We start from the raw sequence: 7,790 nt of genomic DNA, 5'->3' as shown, positions 1-7,790 counted from the left end.
TCATACATTGCAAATGAGAAACTATTTTGACATCAGGATCGCAGAGAGTGCCAGGAAGAAATGATATCAAAGCCTGGTCTGTTAAGGTTAAACGAAGTTGCATTGTTGCCAGCAGATAGGCATTCATTTCCTTTTCTTCCCTGCCTGTCGCTGTGTACAATTACTGTGATTAGGATGAGTAACAATGTGCTTCTGACACCCATTGTATTGACAGCTCGCCTAGTTTTTTCCACTCAAGTGGCACTAGTCATTACTTAAACACTTGGGTATTTTGACAGGGAAGATCCATGCCTGCCAGTCAAGTGTATCAATGACAAGGTGGCCTTAGCCCCTGGACACGTACTGCTGAATTAAAGCAGTCAAAGCCATCGCTGCTGGAATATGATGAACCTTTTTTAGAAATGGGGCTCTGGGAAACCCAGAGAGACGCTGGTGCACTTGGTGTGCTCTTCCTGTCTTCTCCACACATTATTGCCCGTGATGTACTTGTTTGCTTGTTTTTTTCTCCATCTACATTGTGATCTCTTGGAAGAAGAGCATGATTGCAAAGCAAATTATTACAAAGGGGAAAGGAGTTAAAATTATTTGGGGCATTTATATTGGGGGACAGTTGTAATTTGGACTATTCTGGAAAAGAGTATCAGTTAGCAGTGGTGGGGCAGCCTGAGACTTAAGTAGGTTCATTTAATTGAGAAGGTGCTTTGATTCGTTGTCAGGTACTCCTGTAGTAGTTTTCTACCTACACACTAATTTCCTCTAGTGTGTGCTCTGAGATCTCTTCAAATTACATCTTTCATATATATCAAAAGCAAACTTATTTACCAAGGTTCCTTGATTTTTATTTTGGTTTTTCCCTGCCCTGAGGATAGTTTGGGTTCAATGTAGAGAAAAATATGTGAAGGATAAAAAAATAGCTTTGCATAGAAGAGTTCTGACTATTGAAATATTTGTGCTAAAGGTTCAAGGATGAAGGAGGAAAACTAACATACATAGAACACACCAAAAAAAAGAAACCCTACCAGCTGCAAGTTTTTGCCAGGCCTCATTCCAAGACTACTGGAAAAAAAGAGCTGGGGCACATCCAGTTACTTAAATACTATTGTGCTTTCAAAGACCATTAGGGCTTTGCAGATGTCCTTGTATAAGTGAATGTATGAGTGTGTGCACACATACACAAAGAATTCAACAGGTTATTGTTGGAGCTACTGAGCTGGTACTCTGCAATGCTGCTGGATTTTCATAATCTGCTCCCCCCCGCCTCACCCCAGCCCACACCCTCCCCTGGTGCGGGATGGTGGTAATAAAGAAAATGGTTTGCAGATTTCTACTGGAATCAGAGAGAAGTCTTAAGCTTTACTGGAAAATCAATTATGTAGTAGGCGAAGTACCCCATAATGTTCAGCAAAAAAATATGCTAACATCCAGGTCAGTACATTGGAAAACACATTTATCATGATTTCCATGAAAGCCTCAGCCTAGTGTGTCCCAAGAGCAACCTCTGAACTTTCTTGAACCAAACAGTCAAATGGAAAACACTGCCTACTTAGCATTTTAAAAATTTGCTTCTCTTCTGAGCCTTGAACTGGAAGCTTCATAAAATGGACCCTTCCGTCTGCTCAAAGAGGTTTTAATAAACATTTCCTGTAGAAAAGATATTTTTGTTGCCTGACTTTTCTTTGACTCAGCTCTAAAAAAGGGCTTTATACAGATCCCCAGACTTCTTTTACTAGTGATTTGCCTCATGAAACATTGACTATTAAATGTAATTAAATGCACAGAACATTAAATGTGTGTACTATCAAATTACTGCTTCTGGCAGTAATTTCCTTTTCCTTTCTGGCATAGGTCTCCTTTAAATATTTGCTTCCGTGTTGTTTGGTATTCCTCATTTCTGTAACAGATTATAATGGAAAAGATAATTATATATTGGCAGTGATGGTCTAGGTGCTGTACAAATGCAAGGCTAGAGATAGAGACTGTCCTTTCACTGAGCTATTTACAACCTGAGCAAGTGATTGTGTGGAGGCTGAAAGAAAAAAGGCATAAATGGCTGCATGCCACTCAAAAATGGTGTTTCATGTAGCTGTCTGTGTCCCAGGGTATATCCAATCATCCTAGTGTGTATCCATTCCCAACTTCTCTTTTTCTGCATAGGTTGTGAACAAAAGCTTTTTTTTGTGAAGTGTCTATACAGCTTCCAGTAGAATATTTGAAATAAACTAGGGGGAGCATTTGGCATCCAAGTTTGAATGGCTTGTTCTCTGAATGTTAATAAAGTATTAATGTCGTCAGGCCCTGCTGGATTTAATTCATAGTGTCATTCCTCTACACAAAACAGCAATAATGGGACACAAATTCACCTGCAGGTTCTGTTAGTAAAGAAGGTACAGGTGGTCCCCTTTTTGCTGTCCTGATTTTTGCCCTTGATACATTCCTGAATTTACATCAATAACCATAGAAAAACAGTTCTGGAGGGACCATTGGAAGTAGTTTTGTGGATTCCTCTGCCCCAAGCAGGCCCAGTGATCCTTCTGTCATTCCCAATGGATTTTGGTTCTGTTAGAGTTTAAAGATATCCCTTTCTGGAAGCTTCAAAGCCTATCCAGGTGGTTCTTCTTCAGGTTGGAGACCTTCATCATCCTTCCTGTTAGAAAGGACAATTAAACTTTTTTTCCTCTCCCCACAGTTTATGGATACTCTCTCTTGACTTACCCAGAGTGAATATGGAAAAAAAAAAAAACCCAAAAAAACCCCAAACCTTCTCCTTTAATGCTTGCAGTAGAATTTTAATGTATTTATGACTGTTAGGTCCCACATCCAGTTTATCCTCCTAAGGCTGAACAATCCCAACTTTTTTGCAGGTCACAGCTTTTTCTCTATCATCTCCCTGTGTATGTAGTGAGACTTACTGATTCATCCATGTGATATCCTTTTTCTGCAGTGATAGAATTTGTTTGATAGCATTTTTTATCCACTTTTAATCATCCTTAAGCATGCAGAGAATATAGTGTATCTCTCTCCACAGTCAGAAAAGCCAGTTTCACCCTTTCAATAAAGAACAGAGTTTACTACAGACTCATAAATGCAATTATATTTTTGGTTACTAAAATCTTGTGACTTTGTAGTTGTTGATGAGCAAAGACAGAGTTTGCATGGATGAATGGAAAACGCCTAATTGTAGTCTTGAGAACGTTCTGCAGCTGGTAGGGAAAAATGATTTAGTGGAAGTCTATACCATTTTTTTTTATGACTTAGAATGGACTATTTCCTGACAAGTCAGTGAAAGGAAACAACATCAGTCCTAAGAAGACAATCTACTCAAAATCGAATAGTAGTGAATTTCAGTGTATGGGGACAACATTTTTATTAAAACAGTGACACTGTTTATTAAAACAGTGCTGCTGATTGTCTTGGGCAGGTGATGTGACAAACACATTTACCCAAAAGTGGGCCTAAGGCTTACCATGCCTGGGGAAAATGGGAACAGAAAAGTCCATCTCCCATTGCTTTTTGCTTTTCAGTAAAAAGATGATCTCTCTTGAAAATTTATTTTTAAGTGTTTAAAGAAACAGAAAGTTTAGGGTGAGAAGCACAAAGATGTCTTGCTGAAGTTAAGCTGTGGAGGTGATGCTTCTAGGACCTATCATGTAATTTATTTTGTTTTAATCTTGCAGCTTCTCTTAGGGAGCTTTTTTTTTCTTTCTTTCTTTTTGCTGTTATGTTGTAGGGCACTGCCCTTCAAATCTGGTTTTGGTATCTTTTACTCTAGAATGTGATAATCCTCACATTGATTTGGCTACTGACATACTAAGCCCTGTCAAAAACTAGCAATGATTTGTGTTAATTGCTCTCTTTGATATGATTGTATAAAATGTGATATTTTTTTTCAGCTCATTTGTTAAGCTTAAATCTTTTCCTGCTTGTCTGAAGGGAGAATGGATAAATAGGTTTTTTATAGTCAAGTACCAGCTGTGTCTTTAGATTCTGCAACCACCTCTGACTGATAGAGTTATTTCCTGGACAGCCAGTAAACAAAGCTGCATGGCAACACCCAAGGGACAGGAGCACTTTTAAGCATTCTTTACATGTCTAGGAAAAAGCCTGATTGTAGCAGTCAACAGTCTTGGGGGAAATGCTAAGCATGGATATCTTCATTACTTTTCAATTAAGCAGCAAGCTTATGGATTCAGGAACCCTTGAGGGAGAAGCTGAGCTCTGAATGTAGCTCTCAGGGGTTGCACTAGGAGAGTTTATCACCCAAACTGTGTATTTTTTGGGAAAGGATCCCAAAGATGTGATTTATTTTCTGGAAGGCACAAGATGGTGAGAAGTACCTTGAGAATTACTTATATCTGATGTTCTGCTGACTGATAGGAACAGGAGATGCAGAAAACCCAACCCCCAGATTTGCTCGTTGTCATCACTTCTCATTTACTGTGAAAAAGTCACTATTTTGTTGAGCTTGTGGTCCCATTAACTTCTGTTCTACTTCTATCTCCAGGTTTCTCTGAACCCAATATGATTTCATGGTTTTTAGAAATCTTTCAGCTTCCCATCCTCCTTGTTAAGCAATTCTTGCAGACATGTGTGGCATTACAGTGGCAAGATTTCCAAAAGCAAGGCTGGATCCCCAAAGGACTGTGGGGTGCCTTCCAATAAAGCTGGAAGTTGACAATGCTCTGAGTTGGTTAGGGAGAATGATCTGCACATGGGGGAGATATCTACTGTGACATCATTGTGGAAGGAGAGTAGGAATAATGCCTCTGAACCCTAGTGTGGCCATGGCAAGGTGTAGACAATGGAGTTTTTTGGGAGGCCCATCCATAGTGATTGGCTTTTGAGGATATCCTTCAGGTATTGGTACAACCACAGCAAGAATAAAGTGTCATCTCCTAGAAAGCACTGTCAGAGACAAGTTTCAGGCTGTCTAACCACTACTAAACTGTTGCCAAGGCTTGATGATCTCCTGGAAGCCAACCTGACTCCTTTCCTGTAAGGCATTATTGGAGCAGTTTGGGAAAGAGGACTTTGGGTGATGGATTGGCTGCCTGTGCCTGCCCAAGGAAAAATGGAATAAATGGAGAGCATACTTGGAATATCTGCTGAGTGTCAAAACAGGATGTTCTGCCATGGATAAAGGTATGTATGGATGCATCACAGAGGGACAAATAGGGAAAAGTAAGTAGACAAAGCACTTCCTGTTCAGTTGCCTGATAAATAATATCTCAGAAAATGTCCTGTAGGTAATGGAAAAAGGCTCACATTGGCTTCATTGACTACACAAAACGAAATGCCTTAAAGGTTAAGGAACAACTATTAAAAATGTGAGGTGTCTTCAATTTATATTTCAGAACTATATACCCATTATAAAACAAAAATTAATTAACATCAAGAACTCCAGAATGATTGAATTAACAGTAAAATCATGATAAGGCTCCAGTTCATCTTAGACTTTTAGCAAATAATTTATTATCCAGTAAATGCTTAGATTTAGTAACATGTTTCAAGTCTCACTATTTTCTGTCTTTCCATGAGTTTCAGCCCCAGTCTCAAAGACCAGGCTGAACTGTCATCTCCTGTGCTGTGCTTTGCTAATTTCAGCAAAGCTCTGCTGAAGATTTGGAGTCAGTTTGGTTGGAGCCAGTCTCAAAACTAAAGTCTGTGACTGCTGGGGAAAAGGAAGCCATTTTTTTCTACAACTCCATGCATACTTGAAATGATCCTGGGCTGAACTACCTTGGACAAAAGCAGTTCTGCAGCAATCCTTATGAGCCTCTGCTTTCTAAGTATTGTTGCCAACTAATGCTTAGATCAAGTGATTGGAATGTGGCATAAATGTCATTGAGTAGCCTCTGCTTGAATGTAACCAGGAAAACCAGAAAGCTGACACTGAATTTTCCTGATGGACTATTCTTATCTTCATTTTTTCAGCTCCATGACATCCATGACAGTGTAAAAGTGAAATGGTGAAAATGGGCTCACCGCCAGTGCAGTGGAAGCCACCCTTACATTGTCACCTCCAAGGGACAGTGGTTTGATCCCCCCACCTCCTCTCCTGTTTGGTGCAACTACATTCTTTGGGTGCAGAAGTCCTTTTGGGTTACTCCTGCCAGAACCACAGGGGTGGAACAAGCCGTTCCTCTGCCAGGGGAGCTGATAAACTCTGGCTCTGTGTAGGTCTGTCTCGCAGGAATGTTCTTCTGTGTGGAGTCTCTGAAACGAGTCCAAGAGCACTTTCGTCTGTTCCTGATGGTGAGATGATGCTGCAGCTTTGATCTCTACTGGGGCACTGACAGAGGCTTGCTCTCTTTCTCTCTGTCTCTCTCTCTCGCCGCCCTCTGGCCACACATTTTCCTAAGGCTATGGAAATTCTGTATTGTGGAGTGCTCTGTCTGCCACTGGAGTTGGTCACAATGAGTTCTTGGTTTGAAAAGTTACTGGGAGGGACATTAAGACTGCAAGTTTGCTTCTTCAGAAAATAAGCTAATTAGCGCTTACAACCAAAAGTAGTATTTCTACACACAAAAAAACTCCTGTGTATAATGAAAACATTAATACAAGAAGAAGCCAGGCTGAAAATTACTTGGGGGGTAGTTACACTTTAAAAAAAAAAAAAGGACCTTTTAAAAATATAAATATATTTAAAATTTAAGTGCATAACATAAAGTTAAAATATCATCTTGATGCCTCCTTTGTAGCTCTGGGATTTGTGCACTGGCTTCAGGCATGATTTATATATCCATAAATAAGGGCTAAGCTTCTCCTTTAACTCTACAAAAGATTTTGTATCTCATCATCAAGATCCTGCCATTTTTAGTCCCAGGAAAAGCTATTATTCACTAAATCAGATGTGCAGTTTTAATTACTTGGAGCAGGGAATGTAGAGCTTATTACTCTTCAAACCATGTATATGCTGACTGGATAGTCATTTAATTCCCATTGTTTCTTGTATTGGCTTTTGCAGCTATACAGGATAAAGGAAAATCAGGGATCACATTGCTTCCTTAGGCAAGTTTTAATAAAATTTCTAAAGAAGACTGGCTTTCATCTTTCTAAAAAAGATGAAATCTAAATTCTCACCAGCACAAAACTTCTTTGGTACTTCCAAATCAGTTTGATGAATTCCTTTTCCTAAATGTGTAGGGTCAAATTCTGCTCTCTTCACTCATGTTGTTCCCATTTCCTTTTATTTTCTGTAGTCCTTCTCAAAATAAATATACTGAATTTGAACTTCTGTCTGCACAGCCAACACAAATTTTCACAGACAATGAAAAACTTCTGTCAAGTTCACAGGATGTCTTCTGCTGATTAGTCTTGTTAACCAAGACTTAGTGCTGTTGTTTTCTCAGTTTTGGAGAAGCAGAAAGATCTTAATTCCAAAACAGACCACAAGATAAAAATAAGTAGCAGAAGCACTGTTATTATTATCTTTACTTGTAGCTTTTTCTTATTTAAAGTTTTTTTGTAAGAGTTGCTTAGTTCTGTTTCCTGATTAATCTTCAGAACATTAGCACATTCCCAGTGATTCTTAAACAAATTAGCTTGTCTTTTCATGTCTATCTGGCCTGCCTCAGACAGGAAAAGAAAACATGAATAAAGTAAGCCTTTCACTGTTTCCTTTTGCAAGCAACCAAGCTGTTACAGGCCCTGAGAAATCGGTCTATATAGAAATAAATACATGACATACTGTATATTTAAGTACAACTACCCCCACACCTTGTTCACATATTTTCATCTATTTTTTATTTTGCTTGCCCTTTCCAGAAGAGAAATAAAGCCACAGAAATTGA

General features: G+C 39.1%; 1 long non-coding RNA gene across 1 annotated transcript; it reads left to right on the top strand.

Moving 5' to 3' along the window:
- Positions 1 to 4,784: 4,784 nt before the first annotated feature.
- On the top strand, positions 4,785 to 7,037 carry LOC128806907 (uncharacterized). Its single transcript, XR_008436972.1, has 4 exons — positions 4,785 to 4,854; positions 4,954 to 5,139; positions 6,178 to 6,252; positions 6,965 to 7,037. It is a non-coding gene; the product is annotated as an uncharacterized LOC128806907 (long non-coding RNA).
- Positions 7,038 to 7,790: the final 753 nt, after the last annotated feature.

Source organism: Vidua macroura, chromosome 4, assembly GCF_024509145.1.
Source record: "Vidua macroura isolate BioBank_ID:100142 chromosome 4, ASM2450914v1, whole genome shotgun sequence".
NCBI classification, from domain to species: Eukaryota; Metazoa; Chordata; class Aves; order Passeriformes; family Viduidae; genus Vidua; species Vidua macroura.
Note: the sequence above shows the minus strand (reverse complement) of the source record. Positions and strands in the feature narration are given on the sequence as shown.